The following is a 14,516-nucleotide window of genomic DNA, read 5'->3' on the forward strand; positions in this document are numbered from 1 at the left end:
TAACAAAGGGTGCCCAATCCTACTGTGTACTGTTACTATTAATCCAAATTGTAGTCTGACCAAGAGCAAGGCTATTTAGGAGTGGCCTGTACAGTCTCACCAAATAGATATGCAAGTACTCTAAGAGGTTAAATATGTCTCACAGATATGAGCCACAAAGATATGTTTAAATATATTTAATAATAAATAATAAAAAACAAGACAATACTCAGTAAGTAATCAGTTACATCAGAGTTCAAAATCACAGGAAATATTTAAAACAACATTGCAGGACAGTCTCAAAAAATACAGAAAACATCTAAGCTATACTTTACTATATTCCTATCTGAATCTAAAATAGTTACTGTGCCCTAAAAACTTACTTACAGCAAGGCAAGTGCAGATGTGGTGATGAGTGGATGTCCTTGTTAGGTCAAAGACAAAATACAAACTCAAAAGTCACTCTCTGACAGAGTTCTTAAATTAATATCAAATATTACTGCTGGGTTAGCTTGGATGACATCACTTTTTTCACCTGACTTTACTTCCCAAGCTAAACCCCCACTGTCAGAAAGTACACACATTTTTAGCATCTCCCTGTGAAAAAATACATATCTCTCAGATCATTGCAGATCCTGGAAGTCATAAAACAATAAAACACTTCTACATCTTAAACCTAGTAATTACTTCTCTTTCAAGACAATACAAAAAACTTACAGATCTAAACATTGTGTCTGCTACTGCAATGAAACTGAAAGATAACTTTTATAGCACAATTGTAAAATAATTTAATTTCAACTTATTTTCTTGAAGTTTTGCAAGTTAACCCTCTGTGTTCCAGTTTCCATTAAACATATACAGCTAAACTGTCACATCAGTGAAGGTACATTCCTGTTCTTTTCCAATAGGGCATGCTGTGGTTACATTTTAGCTCAGTACTTTACACACACTTCTGTATAAATCATATCAATATTCACAAATGACATAGAATTATTTACAAAATTCCAGATAGCTGGGCTGGTAGTATTTCCCTATGTCACGGGGTATACCACCAACTCCTTCAGCTTTGTCCTGCTGTAATTTAGCCAGTTATGTCTCTACCACTTCTTTTTACTGGATTATCATTCAATCACACATGCACATACTTCATGCACATGTGTGCGCACGCACACACACACACACACACACACACACACACACACACACACACACACACACACACACACACACACACCCTCCTCTGCCTCATTCCCCTTTCCAGTATGGAATCATTGTATATTTTTTTTTTCTTTGTGAAAACTTTGGTAAAGAACTAATTTAGCACGTCATGTTTCACAGTTAGTGCAGAGGACTACAGCTCTGATCTCTTAATGAGCTTCTGTCAGGGTAGGGTTTGATTCCTTCCATTTTCATTTGCCTAACATCTGGATGTTAGAAGTCATTTAACCAGACAGTGGTTCTTAGTCACCCCTAGAAAGTGGCAATTGTGTCCAAGGGGCTTACCCAGTTAACAAACTTGTAAAATAAAACATGCATTTATTGTCTATGACTTCCCTTTTATCAATAATCAGTCTATTTGGGCCTTTGTTCCTCTTCTTCCTCTCTAAAATGTAGCTGGAAAAAATGATCTCCCTGCTTTACCCCACTCTAGTTTCAACTAAAAGTGCCCTTGGCATTCCAACTTCCCTTTTAGCATTAATCAGTCTATTTGTATTTTTGATCCTCTTATTCCTCTCTGAAATCTAGCTGGAAAAAAATTATATCTCTGCTTTACCCCACTCTAGCTTCAACTAAAAATGCCCTTGGCATTCCTTATCTATTTAGCTGCATCTGTTCCTGCATGGGTATTTCCCTGCCCCCCCCACACACACACACACACACACACACACACACACACAGGCACTACTTTTTTTCCCTCTGTTTGAATGCCACTTCCTTATTGTTGAGCACACACGTGATTTCCCTACTACTCTCCCCATTATCATATACTCCCACATATCTCATTCTTCAAATACCTTGGAAATCGACCAATCTACAAAATGTCTAACTCTGTCAACATCCAACCAGAATTCACTGTCATCCTAATTCATAATTCACAGTCAGCAAAAACACTCCTTTTCTAAACTGGTTTAACCACTCACAACCTATATGGAAAAAAAAAAACTTGCTTGAGCAACAGTATTTTACAACGAAAAAAGTTTCTATCATACGAGATACTTTGCCTGTAAAGGACCACCATTAATGAACCATCCGCAAAGTAAATCATTCTTATTTATTGTCATGTGACTGTGAAGCTCACTTGTATTCGGTACTAAATTTCTGCTTATGTGACTGTTAAACTCAAGTACAAAGTTTGTTTCATGACACTCATACTCACGTTTTAGTGGTCACTTTCTATTAATGTTCTTCTTTGCTATATACAAAACAATTCCTTTAGATGGAGTTGCTTCTCTTTTTAGCAAATGAATAAGTAAATAAAAATGATCAATACAAAAACTTGTGGGGAATTACAGTATCATTCATTGAAGACATCTCTGTGAGGGTCTGTCCATTGCTATTAAGTAGCAGAAGCAGTGCTTTAAAAAGCAGAAAGCTCTTTCAAAAATATCTTTTCTTCCCTTTGCCCCCAATCCTACCCTTGTATAGAGAGATACCCTTGCACATCCCAATTTAATTATTCTAACTGCAAATGTTCACATCTTGGTGAGGGGAGTCATTCCCATAATCTGGTAAATGTAGATTCAGGCAGGAAGAAGAGACAAATTCTTTTTTTTTTTTTTTTTTAATTACCGATCTCCAGTCAGCTGTATGCTACCATATGATGATGGAACAGCTGCACATATCATTCCCTTAATTTCATTAAACATATTTTGTTCTTTTCACCATCAACAAGCAAATGAGTAAAGTTACTGTCATCACTATCCCATATCTGTCACAACCTAATCCTGCATTACTCACATAATGCTGCTTATTACTCACTTTGTATGTCTTACTAACAATAATATTATTTCTGATTTCAAGTTAAAAGGAGTTATGTACTCACCATAATGTTCCTTCTATGTTGCCCATTTTCATTCTTCTGCAGCTTATGGGTTTGGATCCGATCCCTCAGACCTGACTTGGCCATTGCAAAAGCTCATGGCAACCAGAAAACTCCTGAGTTACTCCCTTATCCACAATGCAACAACCCCAAGAACCTCAGATTTTGTTTCCTAACATCAACAGAAAGAAGCATTGAAATACAGATAGAGGAGACTATATCTGCAGCCATGTTCCAAGGAAGTGACATAATTAGAAAAACACTCACACTTCCAGGAGACTACAGGGAAGGGGGCTGGTGGAAGGAGAGCTGAGGCAGGATGAAGATGGACAACACAGATGGAATGTTATGATGAGAACATAACTTCTTTATCTGATGCTGTCAATTTTCATTATGTCCTCAACTTATGGGACAGAGTTGCCAGCTACCTACATCTCCAGGTTGACTGAAGGAAGGATATTCCTGAGCACCATTGAACCAAATGATGTTCTACCCCTAGAGTCCATATCCAATTTGTAATGAGTAACAAATGTGTGGAGAGAAGCCCAAATAGCTGCTGCACAAATGTCATCCATGGAAGCTATAGATTGGAAGACTGATGACTTAGCCATGGCTCTTGTGGAATGAGATCATAATGGTTTTGATAAAGTAATGCTCAACTTGCTGTATGTGTAAGAAATAAAATCCATAAGCCATCTGGAGAGATTAATTTTGGCAACAGGTTTTTCTAAATTTATGTCAGAAAATGAGACAAATAATCATCCAGTCTTGCTGATACTTTGTGTTCTCTGCAGGTAAAAATGTAACTGGCTGTGGACATCCAAATAAATGCAACATGTATTCACCTTTGTTAGAAAACCTGGGGCAAAATACCGGCAAATTGGTGGATTGATTAGTATTAGACTGTGAAACCACTTTAAGAAGAAAGGAAAAGTTTGTTCTTAAGGTGACTCTGTCTTTGTGAAAGATCAGATAATGCAGTTTAGAAGACAAGGCCTGAACCATTGAAATTCTTCCAGCAGAAGTAATGGCTACTAGAAAAACTGTTTTCCAAGATAGATACTTTAGTTCACATTTAGCTGCTGGTTCAAAGGCAGGTTGAGAAAGTTGTTGCAAGACCACATTAAGATCCCATGGGGGAGTTGGGTCTCTAAGAGGAGGTCTTAGAAGAAGGGTACTTTGCAAAAAGGTTTTACATAGTCTATGGAAGGCAACAGAAACACCTTCAAATCCTGTGTGAAAATTTGAGATCAGTGCTAGCTGGACCTTCTCTGTCGAGGAGCTTGCTCCATATTTAAAAAGTATGGCTAAGAATTCAAGAATACTATGCAAAGGGGCTGAAAAGGGATCAAGTGTTATTCTCCTGGGCTTAATAAGCAAATCTTCTCCATTTACTGGAGTAGAGTTTACATGTTGATGGTTTATGTGAAGATAAAAGTATCTGATGGACTGAAAAAGAGAGCATAGGTTGACTGGCTACTAATGGAACTGGAGAAGTCAGGCTGTCAGCCCGAGGTTTGGTATGTCTGTATGAATCTTGCCTGTTGGATGAGACAGGAGGTCTGGAGTTGGATCCAGAATCCATGGTTGTTGGAGTAAGTGAGGCCAAAGGAAGGGGAACCAAATCTGTTGAGGCCAGAAAGGTGCAATGAGGATAACTTTTGTCTTTAACATGGCAGCTTTCTGAAGAAACATGGATATTAGTGGAATTGGTGGGTAGGCATAAAAAGGCCAGGGGGCCAATTGTGAAGTACAGCATCCCTCAGTGACTTCCCCTGTGGGTGATCAGGGAAAAGTAACTGCTGCACTTGTTGTTCAGGAGAGAAGTGAAAGACCACAGCAATGCTGGCCCCCACTGACAAAACATCATAACCACCACATTTTGGTTGAGAGACCATTCGTGACGTAGAAAAATGCACCTGCTCAGCTTGTCTGCTATTACATTGGACTTCCCCAGAATATACACTGCTATGAGAAAGTGGTTGGAAGAGTTCACCCATTGCCACACTCTGAGTGCTTCTCGACACAAGGGGTAAGATTTGGTTCCTCCCTGTTTGTTGATGTACCAAACTACTGACATATTGTCCATCTGAATTGCAATCATCCCCAAGGGGAAAGTTTCTTGAAAGCCCTGCAGTGCTACAAGTACCACTCTCATCTCTAGAAGATTGATATGTAAATTGGCCTCTTCAGGGGACCAAGCGGCTTGGACTGTCTTCTTCAGGTAATGCCCCCCACAATTTCTGGGCAGCATCTGTGGTCACTATGGCCTTGGTCTGAGGAGGAATGAACAGATGGCCTTGTAGGACCTGTTCTGATTGAATCCACCACCTGAGATGTCTCTTGCAAATCTATGTAATACGTATTGGGGTTGACATTGGTTGTTAAGGTATTGATCATTGGGTGGCTAGCATCCATTGTAGAATTCTCACGTAAAACTTGTCTAAAGGTACTACAGTTACTGCTACTGCCACTGATCCTAGGACTTGAAGAACCAAGTGGGCAGAAACTTTAGTGCTGCAGATTATTTTCCTGACCTGTGTTCTTAAGGTCTGAACTCCTAGAGGAGGTACTGAAGCTATCATTGACTTTGTGTTGAGCAATGCTTCTATAAACTCCAACTTTTCCGTAGGTCCCATGTGAGATTTTTCGTAGTTTATGGTTATCCTCAGATAAGAGCATGTCTGAAGAATCTGATTTCTTGCCTCTATTACTTGATGCCTGGTCAGGGCACCAATGAGCCAGTTGTCTAGATATGGAAACACCTGGAATCCTTGCAGTATCAAGTGAGCTGCCACTGCTGCCATACATTTGGTGAACACCCTGGGGGTTGTGGTGAGGCCAAGGGGTAGAACTCTGAACTGGTGATGATGGGCTTCCAGCCAGAAGTGTGAATACCTTCTGGAGTGCCTGTTCATTTTTATGTAATAGTATGCGTCCTGAAGGTCTATCCAGCACATCCAGTCATCCTTTCACAGAAATGGGAGAATGGACTGAACCGTGACCATCCAAAACTTGGTGAGTCAATCTGATTTGTTCAAGTTGCTGAGATCCAAGATTAGTTTCCAGTCCCTTGTTTTCTTTAAAACTAAAAAGAATCTTGAGTAAGCTTTGGATTCTATCTGGTCTGGTGGGACCTGTTGGATGACTCTTCTTTTTTCTAGCATATTTTGTATTTGAAGTGCTGCTTGTTCCCTCTGACTGGGTGGAACATCAGGGATTTTTCTTGAGATTGGAGGAGAAATGGAAAAGGGAATTACATAAGCTCTGGAAATGATCCTCTGCACCCCTGTATCTGTTGTTATCTCTAGCCAGGCTCTCTGTTGCAGGGATAATCGACCCCTGAGTGCATAGAGAGGGGAAAATCAAGGCCTCTTTCAGGAGTGCTGGAAGGGTCTGTCAAAAAAGGAATCTATAGACATTTGGTTCTGTAGGCCACCTCTGCCGTGAAGGCAGCGGCTACCACTGGAGTTCCCCCCTACACCTGGGGGAACCTCCTCCATGTATGTCCTGAAAAGGACCCTGGGACTTTTTGAACCACATTTTCCAGTACCTCATTGATTCCTGGAGAAGGATCTTTGAGGTGTGGAAAAATGTATGCCCATGGCAGACAAGGTCTTTCCACCCTTTTCCTGAAATATTTTTTTATTAAACAAATTAAAAAAAAAAGAGAGAAAAAGTAACAGGAAAATTAAAAAAAGTTTCCAATTGTCATACAATAAAATAATACAGCAATTTAAAAAAAAAAACAACAAACTAAATATAACTATTTACAATGTATACAATAAGCTTGAAACCAACATGTTGTTGTTGCTGTTGTTGTTGTGTCTTTCGGCTTTTCCCAGTTAGGGGTCGCCACAGCGGAACTCCAGTCTGCTAATGATTGGCAGTAGATTTTTATGTGCCAAGTTGCCAGCCCTGATGCACAACCTTCAATGAAGGTACGCCCATTCACGCATGTCTCCACTCAGAAGGCGCTCTAGCTGAGAATCGAACCAGACAGCGTCTTACTGTGAGGTGACAAGTTACCGCAGCACCACCACCACAGTAACTCATAAGCTTGAAACCAACATAGTGATAAATAAAACAAGACACAATCCTAACAACAGTCTAAATAGTTATGTATGGGAAGATGTCGATTCAGAAAGGGCCAAAACCTTCAACCAAGGATTATTCCTTAATTTGTTTGGATTTATTCTTCTCTCTTTTACTTTAGTTTCTTTAATTGCAACCTTCTTTAAGAGGTAAATAAAGTCTTCAAATTTTGATTCTGAAGTAGATTTTCAATTTCATGCAATACACCCATGGGAAAGAACTACAACAGTGTAACCAGTAGATACGGAATGCAGAAAACACGAGCCACTCGACCAACGTGAAGTAAAATAAAACAATTTAATTCAATAAAATCCAATGGTTAAGCGCTTTCAACTGCACCAACACAGTCTTCTTCAGAACACCTTATTACATCCAAAATCACATTAAATACTCTCATGACTTCACAGAATTAAAAATCCCCGCCAAAACCCTTAAAGCAACAGTATATATAGCCTAAAAGTACTGAAATATGTAATTTATAAAGTGCATAAGTGCATGTATAAATGTCTATATGCTTTAGATAAATTTGAATCAGATACATGAAGATGGACATGGAAAACTACACATAAAAAATATATATATACATATATACATAAATAATCAAATACATAAAAAATTTTTTAAAAATTAGTTAAACGATAAAATTGATTAATTTAATGCTAAGAATGGCTTTATGCTGATGTGGTCATTGATGCCGGGATTTCTAGTGGCATCAGTATAAATCTGCCATTTGCTTTCACATAAAGCTAATAGCATTTTCCAGTTACCTCCCCTCAAAGAACTATGAACTTGGTTAATGATAGTAAATAGAAATTTGTGATCACTACCTTTCTCAAGAATATGTCTGTATAATGCATTGTTACTGTCCTGCTTCTGAATTCTATAATAATGTTCATATATGCGTTTTTTAAGAGTACGCTCCGTTTTTCCTATATAGTAAGCAGAGCAGGACTTACATGTAGCCAAATATACCACTTGCTTTGTATTGCAATTGCCTTTCCTACACTTAATAATTGTACTATTAATATCTTTAAGTTTGATAGTGATGTCTTCATTAATATATCTACACTGGTTGCAAGACCCACATTTGCGGGTACCACTATATGTGATTACCTCTGCATGGCCATTATTGTTTTTTTCTAATAATCTTTTCAAATTGGGAGCAGTCTTGTAAACACATTTGGGAAGTGGGTCCCAATTCTGTCCCATATTGTGTTCCAAAAATACATCCCAATGTCTTTGTAGTATCTCCTTAATAAGATACACTGAGGGTGTATACGTTAAGACACAAACTCTACCAATAGGTTGGAGTCTATTTGTAACCCGTCCCGGCCTGTTGTCTGGATTAAACGGGTCCGGTTTTCCCAATAATGGACAATATTTACTTCCCCATTCCTTCGTTACATATTCAGTAATATCCTTAAGCATGTATTTAGGATAAGCACGCTTTTGGAAAAGATTATAAATATTCATTATTTCCTTCTCAAACATCCCAAAAGTTGATGTCATCCTAGCGGCTCTTATGCATTGCCCTTTAACCACATTACGAAAAGTATATGGTGGATGATTGCTGGTATAATGTATATAATCATTAGAAAATGTTGGTTTCCGATATATACTGGTAGAGAATCCGTCCTGCTGGTGACTAATCAACACATCTAAGAAGGAAATCTGTTGTGCCTTGAAATCATGTGTAAACTTAAGAAATGTTGTAGACTCATTCAGAAAATTCTTAAACTCATCGATCTTATCAGTGGGTGCCTTCCATAATATAAAAATATCATCCAGATATCTCACGTAAAATTCTATATCTTCATAATATATACTAGTAAATAGATGTTCCAATTCCCATGACAACATCACAAGATTTGTGAAAATGGGGGCGCAGGACGCCCCCATAGCTACACCCCGTGTCTGTCTGAAAAATTCACCCTGAAATGCGATATAGTTGTGGTCTAAAATCAGTGACATCATGTCACAGATTAAACAAATTTTGTCCCAACTATATCCAGAATAAAGTCTTAAACTGTTAGCAAAATATTCAAGACCTATATCTTTAGGGATACATGAGAATAAATCAACAACATCTATTGTCAAAAAAGTCAAATTGGCATTCCATTTATCCCTAGTGAGTTTCCTTAAAAAATCCCATGAATCTTTGACGAGATGCGGGATCTCCAAATATATGTGTTTTAACCATGTGTCAATGAGGACACCTATATTGTAAGTTTTTGAATACGAACCTGACACAATGGGTCTAAATGGTGGTTGTTCAATAGATTTGTGAATTTTGGGTATCCCCACCATTTTAGCCATAATGGGGTAGTCTTGTTTTAAGAATGTATAAATCTCATTGGTGATCCTACTGTCAATGAGATATTCCTCCAAAGCAAGATCTATTCTTTTATATCCAATGTTGATTTGATTTATCGAAATACCTTCATAATTTCCAGACCCATGTAATATGTTGTGTATACATGTGTTGTACTCATCTGTATAATATACTACTACCCCACCCCCCTTGTCAGGCTTCATGATACGTATGTCCTTATTATGTATACACCTATCAAGACAACTTCTTTCATCTATAGTAAGATTATCAACTAAGGTGTCACCATGATATTTCTTATTGTGGTGTTGCAACCAATATATATCCTTACATACCAAATATTCATAGTTCTTAACTTGCGGATTTGAATTAGGAATGTATGTACTTTTGTGTTTAAGTTTCAATTCTGTCACTTCCTTCAAGTTGTTGTTAGTGGTATCCTTATTATCTTTATTAGCTTTGTCAAATTGTACCGCTAAATTTAACCTCCTACAAAATAATTTTACCTCTTTTATATTGTTCACTAAATTGTTGCGGGCACTAGGGATGAATTTCATCCCTTTACTCATAAGGCTGAAAAAAGCTTCGTCAATATCCACACCAGTATAATTATAGACATTGAACCCATTATATGTATTTAAAATATTTTTATTGTTATTATTATTATTCTGTAAAGTGTGGGTATATGTAATTTCAGGCATATCATGAACCTCCACTGTCTGTGTGCTCATAAACTTCTCAATACATCTGTTATCACTATTATGATTATTGTTAGTGGAACTACTCATCTCCTTTGCTTGTTCCACTGTGGACGTACATTTCTGGCTGGAAAAAAGCGTCCCCCTTGAAAATTTTCCTCTCTGTATGAGCCATACCGCTTGTGTCTAAAATCATTATCATGTTGTCCATTATCATGTGCTCTATCTGATGGCCAAATATACGCTCTATTAGATTTGTAAAGTTCCAAATCTCGCTTCATTTTTCTATTTTTCCTCTCATAAATGACATGCGCATTATTCTCAGCTATAGTGAACTGTTTGGAATATAAATCTTTCCACATTTCAAAGTCACTGTGTTTAACAATACTTTGATTGATACATTCTATTTCATTAGCTAAACTGATAAGTTTTTCATCATGATGTTTAATCAATAATCTAATGAAAGAAAAACCAAACCCATCGAATAATTCATTAAATTCATTAATGATATCAGAGTTATAAACAGAATTATATACAATTCCTAAGGGTAACTTGAAAAATCTAATTCCCTTAGGCACAACATTGGACTGCAAGCATTGAGATAAATAAGCTATGTCAATTTTAGTATTTTTAAAAGATAACAATTTTTTGCCAAAATCATATATTATATCTTTCAAAGTGCTGTTTTTCTGCACATATGGCTTGGCATTATAAAATTGTCCCCTTTCTGTATCATTGAAGTCATAACAATCACCTAAAAATTGTTGTATGAGGCCCTCTTGAGGCCCATTCTGTATATTACAATTATAATGTTCACGTGCTATACTTTCACCTTGTACATAATTGTCTTTATTATCTTTCTTATCTTTCTTGTCCTTTGTATCATGAACAACATAAGCATTAGAAATGATACCTCTGTGCCCTTGTGTCTCCTTACGTTTGTTGTTAGCGTACGTTTTAACCTCCGTATAAGATTTAGGACGCGCTCCAGTTCTTTCGGCTTCTTTACGTAGTTTGCAAAAACTGAAATCAAAAGTTAAGTCCTGTAATGGTGAACTAACGTGGTGGTCGTCCCTTGTTTGTATATCCAACACTGGTGGTGAGGAGAATTGTTCAGGCTGGGCATCAAAAGGTTCAAGATTTGAGTTAGAACAGTTTGTTTGGATGCCTTCAGTCTGTGTGAATAGCAATGGCATCTGCCTATCAGGAGTAGTGAGTCCGTCTCCGTTGATGTTTCCGATAACCGGAACCGGTGTGTTACTGCCCTCTGGTAACACGGAAACAGGCTCCGTATCCAAAAAATGTAGCGATCTTTCTTTATTAGCACTTGCAAGATTGGTAACCAATGTTATCAACTTATGTACCGCTTTCTGTAATGCCGCAACGTCGGCACGTAAAGTACAAAGAGTATCAGCGGTATTAGAGTTGTTTGTGATGTTCTCACCCACGTTGGACAATGAAGTAGGCTGGTGATCCACAGGTTCCGACATCTTTCGAATAACAGAATGCACCCACGGGAAAGAACTACAACAGTGTAACCAGTAGATACGGAATGCAGAAAACACGAGCCACTCGACCAACGTGAAGTAAAATAAAACAATTTAATTCAATAAAATCCAATGGTTAAGCGCTTTCAACTGCACCAACACAGTCTTCTTCAGAGCACCTTATTACATCCAAAATCACATTAAATACTCACATGACTTCACAGAATTAAAAATCCCCGCCAAAACCCTTAAAGCAACAGTATATATAGCCTAAAAGTACTGAAATATGTAATTAATAAAGTGCATAAGTGCAAGTATAAATGTCTATATGCTTTAGATAAATTTGAATCAGATACATGAAGATGGACATGGAAAACTACACATAAAAAATACACATAAAAAATATATATATATTATGGAAGGCACCCACTGATAAGATCGATGAGTTTATGAATTTTCTGAATGAGTCTACAACATTTCTTAAGTTTACACATGATTTCAAGGCACAACAGATTTCCTTCTTAGATGTGTTGATTAGTCACCAGCAGGACGGATTCTCTACCAGTATATATCGGAAACCAACATTTTCTAATGATTATATACATTATACCAGCAATCATCCACCATATACTTTTCGTAATGTGGTTAAAGGGCAATGTATAAGAGCCGCTAGGATGACATCAACTTTTGAGATGTTTGAGAAGGAAATAATGAATATTTATAATCTTTTCCAAAAGCGTGCTTATCCTGAATACATGCTTAAGGATATTACTGAATATGTAACGAAGGAATGGGGAAGTAAATATTGTCCATTATTGGGACAACCGGACCCCTTTAATCCAGACAACAGGCCGGGACGGGTTACAAATAGACTCCAACCTATTGGTAGAGTTTGTGTCTTAACGTATACACCCTCAGTGTATCTTATTAAGGAGATACTACAAAGACATTGGGATGTATTTTTGGAACACAATATGGGACAGAATTGGGACCCACTTCCCAAATGAGTTTACAAGACTGCTCCCAATTTAAAAAGATTATTAGAAAAAAACCAATAATGGCCATGCAGAGGTAATCACATATAGTGGTACCCGCAAATGTGGGTCTTGCAACCAGTGTAGATATATTAATGAAGACATCACTATCAAACTTAAAGATATTAATAGTACAATTATTAAGTGTAGGAAAGGCAATTGCAATACAAAGCAAGTGGTATATTTGGCTACATGTAAGTCCTGCTCTGCTTACTATATAGGAAAAACGGAGCGTAATCTTAAAAAACGCATATATGAACATTATTATAGAATTCAGAAGCAGGACAGTAACAATGCATTATACAGACATATTCTTGAGAAAGGTAGTGATCACAAATTTCTATTTACTATCATTGACCAAGTTCATAGTTCTTTGAGGGGAGGTAACTGGAAAATGCTATTAGCTTTATGTGAAAGCAAATGGCAGATTTATACTGATGCCACTAGAAATCCCGGCATCAATGACCACATCAGCATAAAGCCATTCTTAGCATTAAATTAATCAATTTTATCGTTTAACTAATTTTTTAAAAAATTTTTATGTATTTGATTATTTATGTATATATATATATATATATATATATATATATATATATATATTTTTTATGTGTATTTTTTATGTGTAGTTTTCCATGTCCATCTTCATGTATCTGATTCAAATTTATCTAAAGCATATAGACATTTATACATGCACTTATGCACTTTATAAATTACATATTTCAGTACTTTTAGGCTATATATACTGTTGCTTTAAGGGTTTTGGCGGGGATTTTTAATTCTGTGAAGTCATGAGAGTATTTAATGTGATTTTGGATGTAATAAGGTGTTCTGAAGAAGACTGTGTTGGTGCAGTTGAAAGTGCTTAACCATTAGATTTTATTGAATTAAATTGTTTTATTTTACTTCACGTTGGTCGAGTGGCTCGTGTTTTCTGAATTTCATGCAATAGTTTTTCTAGCTACAGCAAGTATAGTTTAAGTTAAATAAGAAAAGTCTTTCTTTTGTGTGTCTGTTCTTAAAATATAAAAGAGAACCATTTATTTTGTTAATATAAAAGTATCATTCCATAATCCTTTAAAAAATTTTGGATTTTTACCCTATAAATTCTGAACCATATAACATTCAAAAAACATGTGTGACCAATTAGCCTTAATTTGCCTATTACATCTCTAACAACCAGAAAGATTTTTTTTTCTTATTTTACCAACTCTTACAGGAGTTATAAAAAATCTAAACAAAAAATTTCCAAGTAAATATACTCCAATAGAGAGTCCATCCTTTTCACACCAGGATAAAGTATTCTTAACTTTCGGTCAAGCAATGAAGCTCTGCCAAAGGAGGGCATTGACGAACAAAGACTTGAAGGGCTCCACAAAATCAAATAGGCACATCCAGGTGTGTCTTCTTATGGAAACAGCAGAATCCACTGCCCTTGAGGTTTCTTTGGCTGCATGTCAAATTAACCTCATGGAAGAATTGCAGATTGATTGCAGGGTAGCTAACTGAGAAGTAACATATGTCTGTACCTCTTCAGAAATGGATCATGAAAGGTTATCACAGAGTTCCTTTACTAAATCTCTCTGTAACCTAGTGAAATGTGCCAAATAGTTCAGCAACCTTAAAGCAAAGATCATTGAAGCATAGACACACTTCCCAAATTTGTCCATCGACAGAGACTCCTTGCTCAAAGGAAGGACTGTGGAACTCTCTTTGGATAGTTCCTTTTTTGTGGCTGCTGCCACAACCATGGCATCAACAGGTATTCCTTTTGTCCAAAACTGTCTATTCTCTGGTGCTGTTAAAATTTTGTCTGGTTTCCAGAGGATTGGTTCAGTGGTGTTCAGGACATTCCAT

General features: G+C 36.9%; 1 protein-coding gene across 2 annotated transcripts in view; it reads right to left on the reverse strand.

Moving 5' to 3' along the window:
* Positions 1-14,516, reverse strand: part of SUSD1 (sushi domain containing 1) — a 1,084,671-nt gene that overhangs the window by 318,987 nt on the left and 751,168 nt on the right. The gene's annotated exons all lie outside the window — the stretch shown is intronic.

Source organism: Protopterus annectens, chromosome 2.part0 (genome assembly GCF_019279795.1).
Source record: "Protopterus annectens isolate FY-2018-M chromosome 2.part0, PAN1.0, whole genome shotgun sequence".
Lineage (NCBI taxonomy): Eukaryota > Metazoa > Chordata > Ceratodontiformes > Protopteridae > Protopterus > Protopterus annectens.